Here is a 22,612-nt window from a genome sequence, read left to right on the forward strand (position 1 = left end):
TTTATAACCACAATTTTTTTTAATTTATCCAAGTGCCTCTAGTTGCCTCAACATAAATACACCTTTTACTTGTCAGCAATAGACCTAACTTAACTCCAAGAGAAACAAATTTGCGAGACTTTTTTCATTTTATGCCACACACACTTTTGGTGTTGGTGTTATCCAATTCAGTGATTATTTATATAGATATAAGTAAATCAGCGACAAATATAGATTTCAAGTCTGTGTTTTGTATTTTTATTCTCTGAAACTGGCCTTAAAACTGCAATAAGTAATTTTTGACCACTAGGAGGCATGAAACTTACAAACCCACAGACACAAACCTTGGCTATGTATGAAATGACCCCCTTGTTGACTCATCTTTATTTATTTTTTTATGCAGCTTTTTATGCAGCTGTATTTTACCTTGATTATGAATCAAGTTCTATAATGAATTGTACATTATAATGACGTGAGCATGATGTAATCAATTTGGTGTCCATGTAAACCTTGCTCTTTGTCATGTTGGCCATCTGTCTCATGACTTTCATTAAATCTGTTGTCCTGCACCTGGCCTGAGCAGTGGATGGGATGTGGACACAGCTATCTCTCGGTCTGTTCACTCATTTATTACTCCGTATAATAGACACTCGGTAGTTTACTCAGAAGTGAGCAGATTTCGTACTTATATCACTCTTCATCATTTTACATCATCACTGACGGATGTAATCTTACAAAAATGTCATTTTTTGTTTTGTAATTTTTTAATTACGATTATAACAAATTTAATTATACAATATGTATATATAATTTAACATTTGATTTTTAACTGTTTTTAAATGTGATATTTTAGCACAATATAGAGGCATCAGGAACTCATTTCTTGTGTGGTGCTATACTCATCAACTTAGGTGTTAAAAGGGTTTGTGTTTGTGGGTACTACTGCGTCTGTACCTGTGTTTGACTCAGTGTCTGGTCCAGATAAGAACACGGCAGTAGAACAAACAAGGGAGCTACAGACGGGTGACAAATTAAAGGAAAAACCAACATAAAGTGTCTTAGTAAGGTGTTGCAGCCACCAGAACAGCTTCAATGCGCCTCGGTATTTATTCTCCAAATCTCTGGACTCTACTGAAGGGATGAACACCATTCTTCCAAAAGATATTTCATCATTTGGTGTTTTGATGATGGTGGTGGAGGGCGCTATCTAACACATCAGTCCAAAATCTCCCAGATGTGTTCAGTTGCATTGAGATCTGGTGACTATGAAGACCAAAGCATATGATTCACATTATTTTTATATTCATCAAACCATTCAGCGACCCCTTGTGCCCTATTGATGGGGGCATTGTCATCCTGGAAGAGACCACTCCCATCAGGATAGAAAAATTTCATCATAGGATAAAGGTGATCACTCAGAAGAACTTTGTATTGATTTGCAATGACCCTTCCCTCTAAGGGGACAAATTAAACCAAACCATGCCAACATTATCCCTTTGTTTTTGTGAGCATCACATAGGCTACTGATACATTAGGCTAGTTTATCAGGTGCCTGTGTGTCAAACGAAATACTTGCTGCAGGCTTGCTGTAGCAATGGATTAATGCTTAAAAGATGAATAATTTATTTCAACTAAACATTCTCCAACAGCGGCTTTATACTGTATGAAAAGCTTCTTCTTCAGTTCATGAAATTACTGCAGCATCTGAAGGCAGCAGGACTGATATGATATTACATCTGCAGCCTCTGAGAAGTGCCGTGCCAGAGTGCAGTGCTGTTATGCACGGCCGTCCACTGTGTTTACCTTCATTAAATCATCTGGTTACCAGGGCTCATCATAGGCTCTCTTCCAACTTACTTTTTAGCAAAAATAGCGTCTCATGTTTTATCCTTGAAACACATTGCAGTGCAGATGCTGCTGTGTAACATTAGCTACTAAAATATGTGACCATGTATGAGGTGAGATACATTAGAATTACTGCTAAATTAGCGTTGGTCCGAATCATAGTAATATAATATAATATAATCATCATAGTAACCTGTGATGGAAAATCACACAAACATAAAAATAAAATAAAACTACATAAATGAAGAAAACATAAAACAACAATAATGATTCATTCAAGTCTATTAATGTGGTCGACATTCAGATAAACAGCTGGTTTTCTTGGTGGTTCTTGGTTGGAGAGTATAGATGAAGCCTGACAGTTAAGCGTCGCACACACACGCACACCCGTGTGTTACGAGTCACATGTGTGCATGCACGTGCATCTGCGTGGCTGAGTTGTACTAATCATACACTGATGCACATACACGTGTGGGACCTTAAATAATCACACAAGCGAATGTACATGTGTGTCATCCTCCATGACCCTTTTCACCCCCCAAAGAGTGTGGGTGTGCGTGTGTGTGTGTGTGTGTGTGTGTGTGTGTGTGTGTGTGTGTGTGTGTGTGTGTGTGTGTGTGTGTGTGTGTGTGTGTGTGTGTGTGTGTGTGTGTGTGTGTGTGTGTTTGCATGGGACTAGAGACTAGAGGGCTGTCCACAGTGTTTTCTTCCTTTCTGCCCAGTGCACACTGGGAATGGCTCCAGCCATTGGTCATGGATAGGACTTACAATGTAGTACAATGAAACATGTCATTGTGTAAAGGTACTACTGTCTTAGCCAAGCGCATTTGCAACCTGAGAAGTAAAGCACAGGAAGGTCAGTGTGGTGGCTGATAATGCATTTTTGACAACAAATATAAATGTTATGTTGGCAAATTGCATCTGGACATTTATGCATTATGCAGGTAAATGGGTATATATACAGAGGAAAAGAATTATTTGAGCATCATTGGAATACAAAACATGCAGAGGAATATTTCAATATATACCACCAACTGTTTGTTCAACCCTTTGTACTAAAAATTGGCATTATAATGTTTGTTGTGGGGATAGCTGTGAAGATAAATAGGAACAAAAATGGAAGCCAAATGTCTGGTCTGTCTAACAAGGCTAAGGTGTTAACCTTCCAACATAGCTGGCTGTGCTTTCTTATTGTAAGCAATTGAGAGCTGATTTCGTTGTTGGTTTGAGCAGAATGGGGGGATCTAAGGATACAGCCTGAACCCCCACATGTTTATATCCTCCAGCTAACAGCAAACAAAAGACAGCTGAAAAGGCACAACAAGTTTAGGTGTATTGAAAGAGACACATGGCTGTCTACAATTACTTCCTCCTTGGGATAACTAATTGGCTATTTTTTAAATGTGACCTTACACATGTTAAGCTCATCTTTCACATGATAATAGCTATTTTGAACTGAGATTATCACTTCTATGTTTTACACTAGATTTAGCAGGGTTTAGGTTCCAGACCCACAACAGTAGCAGGACAAAGAAATATCAAATCAGTATGTACACTACTTTTATGTTTCAATGATAACAAGCCCCGCCTTCTGTCATAGTGTCTGTGCTGCTGTTGGAAAACATACTGCTGACGCCAAACGGTTTCATCATAGAGCCAAACACATATAATTAGCTTGGTTTGACAAATGCAGCAACAGAGTTTGCTGCATCTCTACACACCTTGTTTAATGTGATTCTATTATGACTTGACTTGACTTAACAAGTGGTTTTATGTGGACATGAGACAAGTCTTAGACTTGGATCTTGCGAACTTGAGAAAAGATGAACCAATTCACCTCTTTTGTAATTTTCACCTTTGCTGATTAAACTGTAGCTTGATGAGAGCCAAGACCACAGGGGTAATTAGTCTTCCTGAAGTGACTGATATCAAGGATAGAGAGACATGCCAAATGAGTAAAGCCTGTGATGACTCATGCCTGAGCCAGGACTAAGCCTTGAAGATTTTAGAATTGTGGGAGTACAAAGATTACAGATACTCTGGAAGAAAAATGTTTGATGATTGAGTCCTTGATGACAGACAGGGCTCATACTTCATTATGATGGCACATGGTGAGAATAATGACATGTAGAAATTTGTGTCATCAATATAGTTATTGATCAAGAGAGATCTGAATGTGTTTGAGGTTTCTGAATTATTTGTCCATTTAAAAAAAAAAAAAAAAAAAAAACTTTCTCACATTTATCAGCATTTACTTTATCTTGTCAATGCAAGTTAACCCAGTTCTATAACCCATTCCTTTCTGGTATTTATTTCATTACTCACACATAACAATGTTCAGAATTTGATGTAAGTGAATCAAACACTACAGTGCTGCTAGCATTTTCAGACTTACATTGACTGGCTTTTGTGACTGGTATTTTAAAAATTACAGTGACTACATTTTTTCTAATACTGCCTCCTTACAACCACATAAACACACAATGCTTCTTATTCATAGCCACACATGCTCCCACAGGAAGATACCATTTGATTTTTGTGACCCCATGACCTTTCCCCTAGCACCACCATCAACCTTTAGATTGAAAAAAGAAAAAGTCAAACTCAGGCTAACCTTATTTAGTAATGGTTAAGTAAGTAAAGGTTACTGGGGAACTTATTGGACCCTGTCAGAGATCTGCTCTCTGAGCATTTAATGGATACCTAATTACTCGTTGGCTTAAAGGGACGATGCATCTCATCACTGATGGTGCATCCTAAAGCAATGTACATGATATATTCTCTCATATATGTGCTAATATCTCCCCTGATCCAAACCTTGGGGAAATTATACTTCTTACCATTGCATTTCAGCATTTAAAATAAGGCTGACAGGCCCAAGGGGGGATACAAATTACAGCCCACAACAAGAAAATTGTAACACAACTTTGGAGAAAGAAATTCCATGGCATAGTTTTATATATTTCCCTGTTAGATTTCATCAGGAACCTGGGAGGTCTTCTCATTTAAAATGTAACAATCTATACATGAGAAAAAGTAAAATTAGTCCAAGTTACTGGGTGTATTGTTAATATCCTTGAATTACTCTGGAGGCAAATGTATCTCCTTCACTTGTCATTGTTTCATGGCTATATGTAGTTACTCCAGCACTGGCCCTGAATGGAACCCATTATGCGGTTATGTCCTTTTTCCACCACTGTGTGAATAGTTTCATTTGTTTAACACAACATTCAGCTTTATGCATTCTCCATTTTTCTGACATTCTGGTGAAATATGAAGGGGGCTCCACATCTACAAATGTTTGTCAAGTTGTAAAATTTAAAGCTGCATTAATTAATGTTTTTATATAACACTGGAACAAAGGTCTATGTGTAATGTAAAAAGTGTAGCTTGTATTGACTAACCCACAGATAATTATTCCCAGACTAAACAGCTCTTCTTAGCTCTGTGGAGCATTTTAGCAACTTTCAGCTCATTGTTTTGGTTTAATGGCTTGGAAATTTAACGTTTTGGTTCACTGTACCTACTCCCATCAACCTCATTTCCAGTCACCGTTAGCTGTTGTCAGCAAAAAAGCCCTGATACACTCACTAAACTACACCGATCAGCCACAACATTAAAAGCAGTAACTGGTTTTAATGTTGTGGCTCATCGTTGTGAATGGAACAACCATGAAACTACAAATGGTGTAACCACTGACCTACAGTGAACTATGTAGATGGCAGAACAAGTGTACTGTCTAGTTAATATATATTACTTTCACAGTCAACAGTGTGTAGAGAAGATGATAGAATAATTAAGGGTATGCACAGTTTGCCTCAGTGATAGCGCAGCAACAATGGCTGGGGCTAAGTGAAATCAGTAGTTGTCTTACTTTTTGCTGTGTGAAAATTCATAATATTTCATGCTAGCCAATGTTTTTTTTAGAACAATAGGTTTATCAGAAAACAAAAGCACATAAAACAAAACAGATGATCGCTTCCCTGCAGAAACTACAAAGCCAGTAAATCAGCAAATCAAAGATTAATCTTCGATTCCTTGTATCTTAATCTGATACACAATTGCTTTCATTTCCTGGTTGATGACGTTTGAAAAAAACACGCAAATGATCCCCAATCTGTAGCTGCATTATTAGTTTGCATCCTAATTGTGTGTTATGATTTCCTTAAAAGATTTATTTTGACAAAACATTTATGAAAAAGAATCACAAGGTCTCTCTTCATCTCTTGCGTCATTGCTCCTTCATTTTCATAGCTATTTATACTCCCCTAATTTCCTCTTTTTATCTGAAGTCCAGTTAGCCTTTACTGGGGTTCTGAGGCATGCAATAAACATCTCAGAGGCCCTTGTGGCCTGGGTACATATTAACCATCTCATTGCCCCATAAAATGAGAGCTTGCTCTTATTTGCACCAAGGTTCTGTAGCTCCATCTCTCCCACAATGAGAGAAAATGGCCATAAGGCTGGCAGATCTCATCCATGGGCAAGAGGTTCAATTACTTCAGTTGGCATGGAGCAATAAATGACAAATTAAGTGGCTGGCACCGAACACTGCTTGAAGGAGGCTTTATCAGAATACTAATGTCAGCTGCGTCTGACAGTGGGTAAAGAGAGAGAAAGCAAGAGCAAGCCCTAAGTTTGGCAAAGGAAAAACAGACAACTTATTTTTAAGTAGGACATATTCTCCACCCCTTGATCTCCCTCGATTCAGAATTATTAGGCATGTAGGTTCCTTTGTTGCTTGAAAGATAGCGCAGTGATGTTTTAATTGCTACTTAAAAGAACACCTTAATGTTATTTACAGATACAAAAACAGCTGGTTGTATTGTTGAGCTGTATTCATTTAGATTATGGCCACTCTCCCGGTATACTCTTTCGGCGCTCCATGATCTTTGCTACAACAGACTGGAACAGGCACTGTAATTAATAGAGTATGCACACAGAATTTAGACACAGGCTAATGAAAGTGCTCTGTTGAGTGCCAGTTTACATCACCTTAAAAAGCTAAAAGTCTATAACCACACTAGCATCCCTGTGAGACTTTAATGCTCATTACACACCAGGAAACAAAATTATTGGACGAAAAAAGGGAGCATGTTGCTACTCTCAGATCCTTACCACTAGGGGGACAAGAAATGCAAAGTTCACATTGTCAAACTTAATGTCACCGTGAAACAGAAGTTACAACGTCTTTATCTTTTGTAATGCAATGCATTACTGAGTGAAACAGAGTAAATGGGCCAGTAGCTATAGAGGACTAGAGAGAGGACTCCACCCATTCCTCCCTCACCCACCTCATTAGATTAGGAGGAGGACGACAAGGGAGGAATGAATAAATTCGGGCTCAACCCCATGGTATTAGGAAATATAAAAAAAGTTCTGGGCAACTGAGATCCAAACACACACCTTCTACTATGATATCCCTCTGCTAGCTATGACCCATGAGCTGGGTCATCGGTCATATGTATGACTATGCCCCCAAGTTCTACATAAGTCATTAAAAATTTTGTATGGCTTTATAGGAAGAGAAAAAAAGAGGCATTTTGAAATAAAAATATTCAAAAATTATTTTTTGACATGTTTTAAGTAATAAAAGATACTTGATAAACAAGAGATAAATGAACAGTTAACACAAGGAGACAGGATTAGAGCTTGGGAAATGTATATTTCATTTCACGGTCTTTAAAGCTGCATAAATAGATTTTTTGGCCACTCGGGGGCAGCAGAACAAGCTGTAAACACATTGACATACTACCACCTTATAAAGTTGTTGTGGTTAGCAACAACATTTTTACACATCAAGCAGACATGGAGCAACATTCATATGGAGTTAGCTAGTCACTAAGAGTCAGCTAGTCATTAACTTTTATCTGTGTACCATTTGGTTTGGTACCATTTGGCAAGTAGAGTACAATGGGTTTTACCCAAAACAATAAGTTTGTAGACTGTAAAACCGCAAAATTGAGCTGAAATTCTCTGAAGAGCTGCAGAATTGGATAATATTTCTCTGTGGATTAATCACTACGAGGGACTCCTTTTAATTTAGCCAGAGTCATTTGGTCCAATTTTTAATATAAAATATAGATCAGAGCAGCTTTAAGTCAGCTTTTGACCTAAAGGCTTGGTTAGGCTTAAGGACCAACAAATAAACCGACCAATTCTGCCATCCTCCCGCCATGCCACTAGCATGACTAAAAATAAGGATTTCGAAACCAGAGCAATGCTGAAAGTTTCTGAATTAATGTGATTGCTGAGCATAGTAGATTAATAATCAACGCTCAATCTGCTTGTTGTTTATTCCCTTTTGTGAGCACTGCTCAAACTGAGACAAAACTGAATCACTAGATCTTGTACTCAGTTACATTTACTGTCTCTAAAGTTGCAGGGATTAAAGAACAGATGCAGGATTGTCTTATATCACTGCTGGATACAGAGGGACCCACTGGCATCTTTCATGCCTCCCTATACTTCATCATATCAGTCAATTTAAATGTATGTTGTTCAGAAAACATAGAGGCTGCTGACCCCCATTCCCCTGTTCCCCTCATTCTCTTCACTTGTGTTTTTGTATGTGATTTATTACTGTACATTCTGCTGGGTATATTGCACCATGTTCAGCAGACAGACTGTGTAACTGAGTCATGCTGCAGCATTTTTGTCAGGACAACAAAACGTTTGCACTGGGACTGTGAACTTGTATCCCCAAGGTGACCTCCAGGGAGATCCTGTCAGGCTACGCAAGGTGACAGCTGAGCAGTTAAAGTACACAGCGCACATGGGGAATGTTCTGCAGAAAATGAAGGAAGGCGTCACATGGATGAGATTCATTCATCTTAATAAAGTGGACCATCAAACTGATGTGGCTGCAGAGGTGCTAGTTAGAGGAAGAAGTACAGGCAGACAGAGAGAGGAGAGGAGTGAAGCAGACAGGGCTATGGGAAAGGTTTCCCAGCTGTAAACACGATGTTGTTCCCACCTTTAGTTCTCTAAATAGAACAGTACCTGTCTACCTGTTGGCAACATCCTGGCAGAAAGCTCATTTTGTAGAACTCCACATTTTAATTTGACTCCCAAATGCTTGGCAGCACAATTATTCTTTTAAGTAAAAATCTGTCACGCTTTAATATAAATAAACGTGTTTTTCTATTCCACATCATTGGCTGACATATTGTAGCACGGCAGTGATTCAAAGTGTTGTCACTGCAGGAAGGCAGTTATATTCCTGTTTTAAACACCCACTGTCAGTGCGGTCTTTCCCATAAGATATCTTCTGGCATACAGGGAATGATGCATTTTATGTTGCCAGCAGTTTGTCATAAATACTTGGTAGTTAGCACAAGCAGTGAACAAACAAGGAAAGTAGCACCATGCACTAAAGCTACAATTTCAGCAACTATATCAGAAAATACAAGGAGATAGATGTCACTGTTGATTGAGAAATAATACCGAATGCAAATATGGTGTAAGACCTGTGCGAGTGGTTTTTACAGCCCCAAAGCCACACCACATACAAGACAGAAAGCACAGACTTTAAGGTAAATAGGCCTCAAATCCAGAGATGCAACAAATACCAAAACTCATACAAATAGAGAAAACACATGCAACAAGAATTTGCTACACTGGAAATACTCCAGGACTCTCTAGATATTTTAAATCAAAAGTCCAAAGAGGCATCACTATTGTTAAACTGTCAAAAAAAACATGTAATTATTGTGTATTTGAATTTAGCTTCAGACAAAGTGGCATCGACAAGTATATTTCAACACTAAGACCAAATTTTATCTCCCAAAAAGTAATTATATTTTAAAATGCTTACTGCCAGCAGTAAATTACCAAAGGGCCTGCCAAGATAAGACTGTTGTCCCTGGGACGACAGCACACAATGACCGGCCAGTCATCTCAGGAGTTGAACTACGAGCTGCCATGATGATCTCCAGCCTCAACCAGCAGGCAGATCCTGACCTCTCTGAAAACATCAGAGCACATTTCCAAACAGGCATTTTTTTGGATAAACTGACCACATCTTTGAAATCTACATGGTTTCTTTCTCACCTGAAATAATATTAAATCTTAATAAAAGGATAGGTTAGGTACATTAAGTCTGATGGGCAGGCAAAAGTATCTGTAATGTTGTCGCTTATCCATATCGAGCTCATCACTCCCCCTAGCATTCTGCAGCACTATTTGTTACATTGCTGGATTTGGAGCGCATTTTCCTTAATGTTTGTGCTTTCTCTCTTGTATGTGCTTTGTCCTTAGGAGCAACTGCAGTTTTTCCTTAAAACAGTGATGCATGGGATGAAGGTGTACTGCAACCAGCTGCTTCTTCCCCTGTATGTTTTGAAGACTGATCTGCTGACTAAAAAAAGCAATGAGCATGTCTCTAGCTTGATGTAGACTGATTTTTGTGGAACGAGTAGTAAGCAGTGAGTGGCTAACCTTGTTGACTGGCTATTTCACAGTAAAAGCCTTTTAACTGTTTCCCACTAGTGGCAAGTGTAAAGCTTTTAAGGCATGGAGAAGTAGCAGCACAAAGTGTTCAGGTGTTATTAACAGTAGCCAACAGTGGCAGAAATATAGGTAGTTCAGCCAGTTGAGCTGCACAAGGGTCCGTGATCTGACGGAGCCTGTCTGTGGGCTGGCTCAAAATCGTCACTTAAGGTGAATTATGGCTCTTAATTGGTCAAGTCTTCCTAAGCTCAAGTTTGACCGAAGTAGCTTATATACCTTCAGCTAACTCATCTCTGTAATTGGTACTATATATTTCCAATCTGTGTGCAGGGATATACTGTAAGTAGGCTATTTTTGGAGGGGGTGGGGGATGTTTCCAGATTTGCCGCTATGCCTGTTGCCATTTGTTGGCAGGTTAACCCAAATTGGTGCTTGACATAGCAAGAGAAATAATATCATGTCTTGTACCTCACAATTTTTCTGAACCAATGATGAATCAAATTAATGTTGGTCAATAACCGTCTTTGTAATTTAATTTATTACATTAAAGTTTGGCCTGACCCTTAAAAACAGCTAAGTATAGTCCTAAATACTGTAACCTCAGTTGATCTAATTTTATTTCCTTGTGCATGAGAATGGTATTGTAAAAGCCTGACCTCCAAATTCCAAGTTGTCTGTTGTACTGTGTGTGTGTGTGTGTGTGTGTGTGTGTGTGTGTGTGTGTGTGTGTGTGTGTGTGTGTGTGTGTGTGTGTGTGTGTGTGTGTGTGTGTGTGTGTGTGTGTGTGTGTGTGTTTTTATGATTGTGTGTGCTTGTCAAGGTTGGAAGGACCTGTAAAAAATCTTGCACTGGGACCCATCATTACTAGCTGATGCCACTGGTAGTGCAACAACAGATTTCATTACATTTACTATAGTACAGATAAAGGGGAACAATTCTGAAAACAGTGGGACCACTAGCTTTAGGATAAAAGCAAAACCAGAAATGCAGAATTTGAAAAAAAAGCACAGACCATACATTCCTGGTGCAATAGAGCAACTCAAAGCTCATCAAAGCCAGCTTTTGAAAGATAAATTTTTCTCTCTAGCCCATTGCATGACCTCAAATGTTGAGCAGGGTTACATAGTTTAATGAGAGAGGAGACATCATGTGATGGTCCTGCTCACAATACAGTGGTGAAGCAAAGCTATTCAATGCTATAGGGGTGAAACTACATGGGAGGGCAGTGTGGCTAAAGTTTACTTCTGTTTACCAGGCCTGCAGGGAAGGGGCATGTGCACCACCAGTGACACCAAATCAAAACAAAACTAAGGAATCTTGCAGAGCAGTTCCATGGAGCTGACAGCTTGAGACTACTAAAAGTGGGGCAACACTGTTCCAGCAACATTAGCCCCTTTGTTTGACACAGAGAAGAATGAGAAAGATAATGTATGGTTCCATGTAGCAGCCATTGTATCACAGTGCTTGCCTCACGCCATTTTACTCGAGTTGTATATTAGCCTTCTGCAATATTCACATCTCATCACCAAAGATGAAGCTTTTTCGGGCCTTGGCCCTCATATCAACCCGATCCTCCTAGTGCCCATCGTTCCTCTGTGGAAATATCACGGGAGGCCAACAGCTGGCTGCAGTTCATCTCTTGTCACATTTTTAGCCACATCAATTTTGGACAAGTCTGTTCAAGTTTAGAGGCTCTTTCAGACTGAAGCACTTAAACAGATGGCTGTCCTCTAGGCCTCTTTTGAAGGAAACACAAACAGAACAGGGATAAACCAGATCTGATATTTTTTTTCTTTGTCAAGAATATTTTGTGCAATCAGTTGTTTCCTAGTAGATATGTTGGTTCTTCAAACAATTGCGCGGCGAGAGATCAAATTTAGAGCAGGAAAATTGTGTGTGTGGGTGTGTTTGTGTGTGTGTGTGTGTGTGTGTGTGTGCCTGTTTCTATGTGCTTTCTGGTCAGTATCCATAAAGATTTAATATCAGGGTAAAACCAAAAGGGAATATTCACATAATGCAGAGCACATAAAATATCATGTGGCATACATGGATGCACACACGTAATCTTCCACAGCGTCAAGACATAGACATACAGCCCATTCTTTAGAGTTATCACCATGGAAACTGGACAGGAGTGAGAAGCCTGTACTATGGTGGATGGAGCAATGGCACAACAACATCCTGTGTCCTACACTGGGACATTTATATTAGATGGTTTAGCGCAGTGTATAAACTTAATCTGTTAACTCCTCTGAAATGCAAAATGGATAGATTCTTTCACCACCATTACCACTGAATAAATGTACTAAAAGCTGAATTGTTCAAATGGGTCACTTCTCTATCAAAAAGAAACGTTACAGTGACAACAGTATTGAAAAGCAACACTGTTCAGTTATACATCAGTAGCCAAAATTGGTTCTCTTGTTCTCATCTATTCTGCGCTCTTAGATGGTTGCATGGCTGGATTCAAGCTATTACCTAAATTCTTATATGCTTCAGAAAGTCAGCCTTTTGAGTATATCCAGTGAATGCCTACTGGTAACACTTCTTTGGTTCTTAGTGAAGTAACCATAAATTGACAAAAAGTAATTATCTAATCATGCCACTTCCTTATTTGGTGCTACCTTGCCAACTATGAAGGCCTAATTTCATATTGCAAGAGGAACTTTATCTCTGCACTACTTCTGTACTCTCTATACAGATGATCTTGCAAACTATAGCTAATTTGAAGCTGCTATATTTAATATGTTTATATTAACAATGGCAGAAATAGCTATTTGTAATGTGAAAGGTATTGCTCATAGTGATACACCTGCAGATAATTATCACCAGATTTGGCTGCTCCCCTCAAGTTTGGTGAGCTTTATAGCAGATTTAAGCTCATTGTTTTGGTTTTACAGCCTGCAACTGTACTGCTTTGGCTCACTGTCACTGCGCTTTTTGGCGTTGTTTATAGACGCAGCCGGCAGTTTTCAGCACAAAAGCTCTCATAAACCCACTGTATGCTACTGCATTGTGCCGAACAGCAAGCAGACAAAGTGAGCAACTAGCTAGTGAACATACTAGTGGAGTAGTTAGCTGGTAATAAGACAGATATTTTCCTCAGGAGATGGTGGAGACCAGACCACATCAGTGGGCCAGTGGACCATCAAAAAATCCATTAAGTTGTTACCCTATGTGTATGCCTGTCATTTGGGCTGCGCATGAGAGTGTGCATGTTTCGGGACGGTGCTCTCCAAACCCCCAACTAACAAGTTTGCCATACCAACTTTATAAGTTGAGAATATGTCAATGCTTTGTTTACATTTGTTTCCACTGCCCCCAAGTGGCCAAAAAGTGAGTTAATGCAGGTTTTTCTTCTAATGCGTGTCTTGATTAAGGATAAGTAGTTTAGGAGCATCTAGTGGTGATTAACAGGAGTTTTAGCATTTCTCACTCAATCATGGTTGCTGCTGCTTCCTTGTCCATCCTCAGTTACACCCCCATTCTCCCAGATTTGGATTTTGTGGCTCCAGTGACTGATAATGTAGGCAATAAGTGGTAAACCCAAATCTCAGCTTGAAAGTCCCTCAATCACAGAGTCTTCTGATTCTTAGCATATGTAAAAATGTCCTGAGTTATTTGAATTTCTTAAACAACCAGAATCTTCAAATGCAGAACTTTATGCACGGAGCTCATTCTCTTAATAGAGCTGTGGAGGCGAAATGTAACTGAGGAACAGTTTTCACATGACTAATTACCTACCTTATGCACAATTCCGGTATTTGTCAGAGTTTTCCTTAATTAGCAGTTAGCATGTTAGCTTTAATGCTTCGTGCTGTTGTGTCTCATTGATGATGGCAACAGAGACTGGCAAAAAAAGTGGAGGGAAAAAGAATGTAATAGTGAAAAAGCCAACAGGAGGAGTATAGCTCTGTCTCTTGATTCAGAATGATGTAGCCCCTAAAGCTGAGTTTAGGTTTATCTCAACCCCATTTTTAATCCTAAACCCCAACTGCTGCCTATTTTTAAATCTAACTGTAAAATTAACCCCTGGCAAATATCTTCACTTATCCCTTTCACATAATTTTGAAGTTATGGCCTAACTTTGCAGACTTGTTACCAACAAATACCATTGCTTAAATGGACTATCCACATAAGTTGTGAGCAAATTGATGTCCCAGAGCATTTACTTTTTAGCACATTCACACAGATTTAAGATGTTTCAAAAAAAGGAAGGGACCCCGAGTCTAGAAACTGTGCGTAGAAACTATCTGTAGAATCTTCCTATTACACAAAATATTGCCCCTTTTCTGAGGCAGTCATCTGCACAATCAATGAGCATTCAGTTTGAACCAAGGTGATTGTATGATTACCATATCCATTAAACACACATCTCTCAGTCTTGCCTTCATATCTTTTTTTAACTTAATAAATTATCTGTGATTTGCAACATTAGCTTGGTCTCTCATCTGGACAAAGCCACACTGATAAACTCGAGACATCCATTAGAGAATGAAATAGCTTGGCCTTGCTGCACTGAATTCCTTGAAGTCTTTCTTTAGTGTAACTGACTATGTCTCTCTTGACAAACCTCTTTTCTTTTGGTGAGGCCAAGAAATATCTTATATATTATCTTTCTACAATTAGTGATCTATCTCCCTTTTTAAATAATATTGTTATTTCTCTGAAATATGTTTCTATTTAGATGGACTGTGTAGTGAGGACAACAGCCCTTTTTGGATTCCACTAAAACTCTCAGAATCTGTCATATGGCTGTCTTACCTCTCATGATAAAAGTGTTCAAATTAACATTGACCAGTAAAGGAGCCACCCTTCTCCCACCCGAAGAGGCTGATGTTCTGTCATGATAATAAAATTTGTGAAAATAAAAACAGCAGGACTTGAAACCACTTTGAGAACTTTTTGGGGTCATCCTGACTATGGATCTCTAGAAAAGGACCAGATAACGTGAAAATGCTAATGGAGCAGAGACTAATATTTCAATATACAAACTAAAACATATTTCACAAAGGAAAATCATCAGTAATTAAAACACATAATGATCTGCAGTCTCTCTCTCCCTCTCTCTCTCTGTCTTATACACACAAACACCTGCATACTCCCTCTCTCCCACACACAACAAAGGGCATACTCTGGATTCAATCACCTCCAAGGGTCTCAACATTTCGAAGGTCGTGATGACTGATGTTGCTCTCTCTGATCATTCCTGTGTTTTCTTTGAGAGCAATATCTCCATGCACACAAATGTTCAAAAAGAGGTGATCCCAAAATGATATATCACTGAAAACATCAGTGAAATATTTATTCAGTCTTTCTCCCTTTAGATCATTTCAATTCTAAAATTACAAATGTTATTGATGCCATTGCACCCACAAAGGTGAAGGTGGTCTCCATGTAAGAAAAGGTCTCCATGGAGAAATACCACGCTGGTCAGAATAGAATAAAGGTAATGTCGAAAAGCTGAACGCACATGGCGTAAAACAAATCTCCAGGTTCATTAAGACATCTTTAAAGAGAGACTTAGCATTTATAATTTGGAACTGAGAAATGCAAGGCAGGCCTTATTCTGTAAAGTCATTGCCGAAAACAATATTAATGCACGTGCCTTGTTTGCTACCATCAACAGGCAACAAACCTTCCAGTGTCAGTAGACTCTGAACTTCTCTCCACCAGGGTCTGCAATGAATTTGCATCCTGTGTCCACTTAAAATCAATTTGAGTAGCATTACACAATTTGATCCTATCAAGCAGAAAAACAGGACACTGTACAACATCTGAAATCCTCTTCTTGCTGCCTAACAGGCTATTCCCAAAATGTTTCTAAGTGTATGGCCTCAGATCTTCTGCAAATTGTCAACATGTGTCTTCTCTCAGGTGTGAGAAGAGACCAGTAATAGTAATTACTAGACCAGTAATACTACTCTGACACAGTACTTAACTGATTTGAATCCTACTCAAAGGACAGGGACTACTTTGCGTCTATAGGTAATTATACATCTGAGCAGACAAAAATGATATGTGGAGTTCCCCAAGGTTCCATTGTGGGGCCTCTTCTGTTCAACATCCACATGCTCCCATTAGCGCAGATTATGGAAACAACAAAATATGTAATAATTATGCAAATGACACTCAAATTTTTATAACCATATCACCAGGGGACTATAATACAAACTGTGAGTAAGTGCATTGAGCAAAACACAAATTGGATGTCCTGGAATTTTCTTCAATTAAACAGAGATAAAACTGAAGTACTTGTTTTTGTCACTCTAGTTCTCAGATCTTTGCCTGATACATTTTGGAAACAATTCCTGTGAACTGATGGAGTTAAAATAGAACTTTTTGGCCACAATGAATAAAGGTGTGTTTGAATAAAAAAGGGTACAGAATTTCATGAAAAGAACACCTCTGAAAAGAGCCCTCACAGCCCCCCCACCTAAACATCATTGAAAATCTGTGGATAGACCTCAAAAGAGCAGTACATGAAAGATGACCCAAGAATCTCATAGAAGTAGAAGCCTTTTGTAAGGAAGAATGGGCGAAATTCCCACAAACAACTGAAAGACTCCTATCTGGCTACAAAAAGTGTTCTAAAGCTGCGATACTTGCCAAAGGAGACTGGCAAGTATCTAAGTAGTGACCAAGCAGTGTGCCCAAACTTTGTTTAATGCCCCTTTCCTTTTCTGTTATTTTTAAACGAAAAAGCAAAATATTAAAGAAATGTCATCTTTAACTTTATGCCTTTTGGAAACCAGGTCATCTTTTACTCGCTTAGCTATTCACAGTAATATTAATTTTGACCAGGGGAGCCCTAACTTTTTATGTATCTATGCATCATCACTAAGTGAGTGAGTGACCCCTTTCACATATAAGTAGTATTGATCCATTCTTAATTTAAAATATTTATTATAGCAGCTTTAGTTTATTTTAACTGCCCAGAAGTAGCTCATTGCTATCTGCTGAGTCGACAGTAAGGAGTTTGCTCAGCCTGAGTAGCTGTGACATTTTCTGAGGGTTAACTGTTGACAGCAATAGGATATTATGGTAATGTCTACTGTTGAGTCTTGGCTTTTCAAAAAAGTTTCTTAGGCAGTCCAATGCCATGATGAGAAATTATTACATTTCCCCCAGTATATCAGAGTTAGTCTACTCATGAAACCAGAGTTCAAATTAAATAAGCCCAACATTGGTTTGTAGCAGTTATACATACAAAAATCCCTCACTTTTCGAATTTCATGTAATATGCTGTATGCATTTTAGTACAACATCTGGCATACTATCATACTGGATTATTTTAGCTCTCCATCCGAATGAAAAAAAGCCTATGCTGTAGATTTATTTTTCTTGTTATAAATATTAGTGGAATTCCATCAAGGACGTGTGTGTGTGTGTGTGTGTGTGTGTGTGTGTGTGTGTGTGTGTGTGTGTGTGTGTGTGTGTGTGTGTGTGTGTGTGTGTGTGTGTGTGTGTGTGTGCACTCAGGAATGTGTGTGGGAGTGTAAAGAGAGAGAAAGATAGTCAGTGAGGGAGAATGAACTAAACACTGTAGCACACATACATATCTTCCTACTGTAGGCCTCCCGTTGAATATGGATTAATCTGTACATCTATATTTCTTGGCTTTTATATTCAGGTTACTTATATCAACATACATCAGAAAAGACTCTGTAGTGACTCATAAATTGTTCATCCAGTAAATAACAGTAAATCTCAGCATGCGTTGCCAACATTGATGAGCAGAAAATGGGATGAGCAGCATTAGGAGAAGATAAATCCCCACATCTGAAGGATTATGGTTATTTTGACAAATGCAAAATGCTTTTCAAATAGAAATGTAATTACATGGTGAATATTAAAATCAGCAAAAGATGATCTTTCTGGAATTCTAGTACATGGAATATTACAATGTAAAACTTCAGATGAATGTCAGTTTTTTCTTTTTTTCTCTCCTGATTACTTCTTAAACCTAATTTTGGGGGGTTGAAATGGTCTGCTGTCTGCAATATTTGTTGTATGATTTATTAAATATCATGTTTTATTGTGCAACAGAAAATTCAACCTAGCTTTTCATGCACATTTTAGAACATTAATAACAATGAACATGTAGAATGCACAATTTTAATGTGCAATTTTAATGTGTAAAAATAATGTTTGTTTTTTTTAATGTGTAAAATATTTTAATATTTCTCCCACAGTACAGTATGTACCGCTTGACTGAGTTTACCGAACACTTGTTATCTGCTTCAGGTGTGTGTCACTCACCCTGAAATGATTTTTCAATTTATCCATTCTAAGCAACAATCAGGGAAGGGGGTCTTGTGGCCATTTGCATGCTATTCAGCATCCATGGGTGTGTAGCCTAATAGACAGCGATGATAATAGAGGCTTGTCTGTGCTCTCCCACCACAGCGTAGACCACTGAGTGAATTATCCAGCTGACAGAGAGCAGCAGCACAGCTCAGGCGGAGGATGTTGTTAATATGCCAATGAGAGCTCATGCCTCCCGTACCAGTCTAGGCATGCTGGCATGGTGCAGCTGCCTATCAGCTAATTGGGAATCATTTAGCTGCAGCTTGACCTACATTCAGAGTAGTGCAAAGAGGGACCACCTATGTGAATGTTTATATTAGCAATCCAAAGCTAATAGCTTGGGAATTAGAATTAATTGCTGTCTGCTGTGTCACCAGAGTTTATATCATTGTCCTCTTCTACATCTGCAGGAGAGTGCTTTAGAGTGGGTCAGTAGGGTGTGTTATTGAATAACTGTGCCCTCTGTTATGAAACACTGAATTTGCTAGAGACATTTTGATGTAACATTGAACGTTTCTGATATTAGGGGACTCCATAGAGTCAGGCCTCCTCCTCTAAGCTTTTTTCTTCGAAAAGGAATAGTTCGATTTCATTCTCTTATCTGTACTGTATTTATGGACCTAAAGCCAGCAGGCAGTTAGCTTAGCTTGGCACCTGAAACAGCTAGCCTGGCTTTGTAACAAAATCTGTCTACTGGCACCTCTAAAACTCATTAATTCATATGTTATATTTTGTTTGTTGACGGTAAAAACAGCTAATTCAGATTTTCCCCGGTTTGCAGCCTTTTTGATTAGATAAATATGAAGCTATTTTGCCAGCACCACATGGATAACTTATATTTAGATTCATATTTAGGGGCATATTTACCATACAGACACACACAGAGTGGTATCATACTTCTTATCTAACTCTCGTCAAGAAAGAGAGTAGGTGTATTCCCAAAACCTCAAATGTTTTTACTCATTGGTATGGAATAGCTAGGCAGTTGCTAGGATTTGGATATTCTGTGAAATGTTAACTGGTAGTGAATATTTTGTCACATAGCCTGAAGTAAGGATTTCAGTGCCTATGTTATGAGGGCAGACTAGAAAGTGTATGAAAAGCACACGATCACTGTGATTTCTCTCTCTGCATCAGGCCCACTGTAATTTATCCTCCCCAACTTGTATTTTATGCAATTTCTCCCTGTGTTTCTGTCATTTATATTTTTTATTTCATTTTTCATCTTTTTATCAGTCTTAACCACTTCACATTTTGTCTTATGAACACATAAACAACTGATCTAAAATGAAATAGAACTATAACTAAAGAGTGATTTTGTTTTTACTAACAGCTGTAGCCACTTGAAGCCCAAAAAATTCCTAGACCAACTGGGAATATAATTTCTTACCACTATAAGCTCCAGAGGTTTTCAGGGATAAACAATGAGTCATTTAGGCTTAGAGGAGGATGCAACAAAGAGAAACATATCATAAAATTGAAATGGGATGTATTAACCTAAGGTAAAAATGTATTCCACAATATAAACATACAATAAAACTCCTGAAATAGGTACAGGACACTCAGTGTATTCTCTTCTCTTCAAAGTCACCTCAGGGTAAATAGGTTGAGCTACAGTTTAAACAGTTAACATAAAGTGAAGACAAGATGGGGCGGATGCCAGATGCTTGCTTTATTATCTTGGCCAGTGGCCAGTGACTCACTGGATAAAGACTTCCACTTGTCAGGAGGAAACAAGGCTATTCTTAGATAGCTATTGTAATCAAGAGATTTGAATTCATTTTACATTTATCCGGTTGTGTAGTGCACGACTAAATTGGAAAGGACTTCCAGAGCCATTAAAGATCAGGAAAGATGGTGATCATGCCTCAGGCGACATCCGTCTGTATGCAATGTTCAGCCCCAAGCAGTTCTGTTGGCAGCAGTCCAAACTATGCTAGCCAGTGACTCACCTCTCTAAGAGCTCCAACCATAACAGCCAGGCGTTTCCCCAATATTCCTGATTAAACCTGAACGTTCATCTGCTTGGTTGGCCAAAAAGGCTTTTATTCTTTTCATCTATGCTAAGGCATGAGACTGATCTTGTTTAAGTTTACTGCTTCAGAAATGTGGACTGTTAAATTTTAACTTGCTCATGAGAAACAGGGAAAAGACTGTATCTGCCTAGTGTGAATGGAGCATCTTTAAATTGCACTACAATGTTTTGTTGACCTGTGATGTACTGTCAAAACATTAAACAATTTTTATCCCAACATAATGACTCACAACTGCATGGAGACTTCATCATACTTATCAAGAGTGTTGACATAAATTTAATTGACTTTGCTTTGACATCTTTTATTTTTCTCATTAGCGGATGCTATTATCTATACAGACCGACAATGAGTGAGAAGAGTTGCTTGATATCTTGCACAAAAACACTGGAGGAGAAGACGGTTGGCTAATTGATAGATATTAGGCCATTTTAGGAAATGAATATGTGAGCTTTGGGTTAAGGGACAGTTGTTTTCATAATAACTACACCAGCCTGGACTGCAAATATGTATGGGTGAATTTTAGATGTAATCATAGCATCTTAAAGCAGTCACATTCATTGATATTGTTCAGCTATTCCTGTACTGCTTGAGTCATCCTCACTTTTCAGCCACGCTAGCTGTGGCTCTAGTGGTGGTCATGTCTGTCAGTCCACCACTTTGGTTCAGACTGAAGCCTCAGCGGCCCTTTGTACTTAGTGCCAACTAGCAAAGGTTAGTATGCCAACATGCTTAACTAAGAAGGTGAACAAGGCAAACATTATACCTGCTAAACATTGTCATTGTGAGTAGGTTGCCATGCTAGTGTTAGCATTTAGCTCACAGCGAAGACTCTGAGGCCATGTTGAGACCAACTTTAGGTCTGCGTGAAAATTACGCGCACCCCCCCGTCATTCTTTTTAATTTAGGTAAGTCTGATGATGCCGCAGGGTACGGAGGGTTGTCCAGGAGAAAATAAAAATTAGAAACACATATATTCCACATAGATTATTTTGTAACATCAAAGCTCTGCTGTTCACCTCATGATCATTGGGACAAAGGATACAATTTTTGCCTCCTTGGTAACTTTCCAGATTTATAAAATCCTGAGTACTACAAAAGAACTGTCTGAACACCGGCTTAGTCTTGTTAAATAGTCTGTATGAGAGCATGCCTAAATATACAGTAGAACAGAGGATATTCAAGAAAGGTCATTAGGCCAACTCATACTGCAAGTGTGAAATCTCAGCTTTCAGTTTCTGCTGTTTCACATCCCACTACTTCACTCGCCGTTGCACTGAAACCCATTTCTCAATGACAAGGGCTGAAGAAGTACAAATTCAGTGATGTCCCTGCATGAATTCCTATAATGAATTGTATAGTATTTGTGAAGTGTGGCTCTAAAGGCTCTTTATTTATTTCATGGAAGTGGCTCCGTGTGACCAAAAAATGTGAGTGTAGCTTATCGAACTGCAGGCGAAGAGTGCATTTTATGTAAGCTACAGTAGGCGACAGTTCAAGCAAAATGCTGGAAAAGGCTGCAACTGACTAAAGTGTTTCAGGAGGAAGCAATCAAAAAACAGAAAAAGGTTGTGATACAGCGGTGTTGTTTTTTAACAGGCTTCCCCACCAAACTTTCTGGGGGCCAATAGTATGTGCATATTTGTGTGTATCTATATACATTTATGTGCTTTGTTCGTGGTAGCAAATCTATGTCAAACGAACCAAAAAATGTTCATCTATGCTATTTTAGAAATGATTTTTCACTGCATCCACATCTTGGTAGGACATGTGACAATGTTACGGCGCTCAGTCCAAGCCGAGGCATTACCACACATGTTGCATTACATGGTACCTCCTGGGTGAGCAGAAAAAATCGTTTGACATTGACACAATGTGGAACCTCTGCCAGTTAAATGTTACAGTAAATCTGTATCACATACATTAATATCTTTTACTTCTTTGAGTCTAAAAAGGGTCAATTCCGAACAGTAAACTACCAACAGAGACTAAAA

General features: G+C 38.7%; 1 protein-coding gene across 4 annotated transcripts in view; it reads left to right on the top strand.

The window, feature by feature from the left end:
• LOC120805815 (leucine-rich repeat transmembrane neuronal protein 4) overlaps window positions 1–22,612 on the top strand; it is a 41,733-nt gene that overhangs the window by 15,979 nt on the left and 3,142 nt on the right. Inside the window, exon 3 of one of the 4 annotated variants that reach the window (XM_040156408.1) lies at window positions 10,084–10,411. The exons of the other annotated variants lie outside the window; for them this stretch is intronic. The gene's annotated coding sequence lies outside the window, so the exon portion shown is untranslated. Of the gene's footprint in view, window positions 1–10,083; window positions 10,412–22,612 lie in introns of those variants that run through there. 4 annotated transcript variants of the gene reach the window in all.

The sequence above is a fragment of the Xiphias gladius genome, chromosome 19 (assembly GCF_016859285.1).
Source record: "Xiphias gladius isolate SHS-SW01 ecotype Sanya breed wild chromosome 19, ASM1685928v1, whole genome shotgun sequence".
NCBI lineage: Eukaryota > Metazoa > Chordata > Actinopteri > Istiophoriformes > Xiphiidae > Xiphias > Xiphias gladius.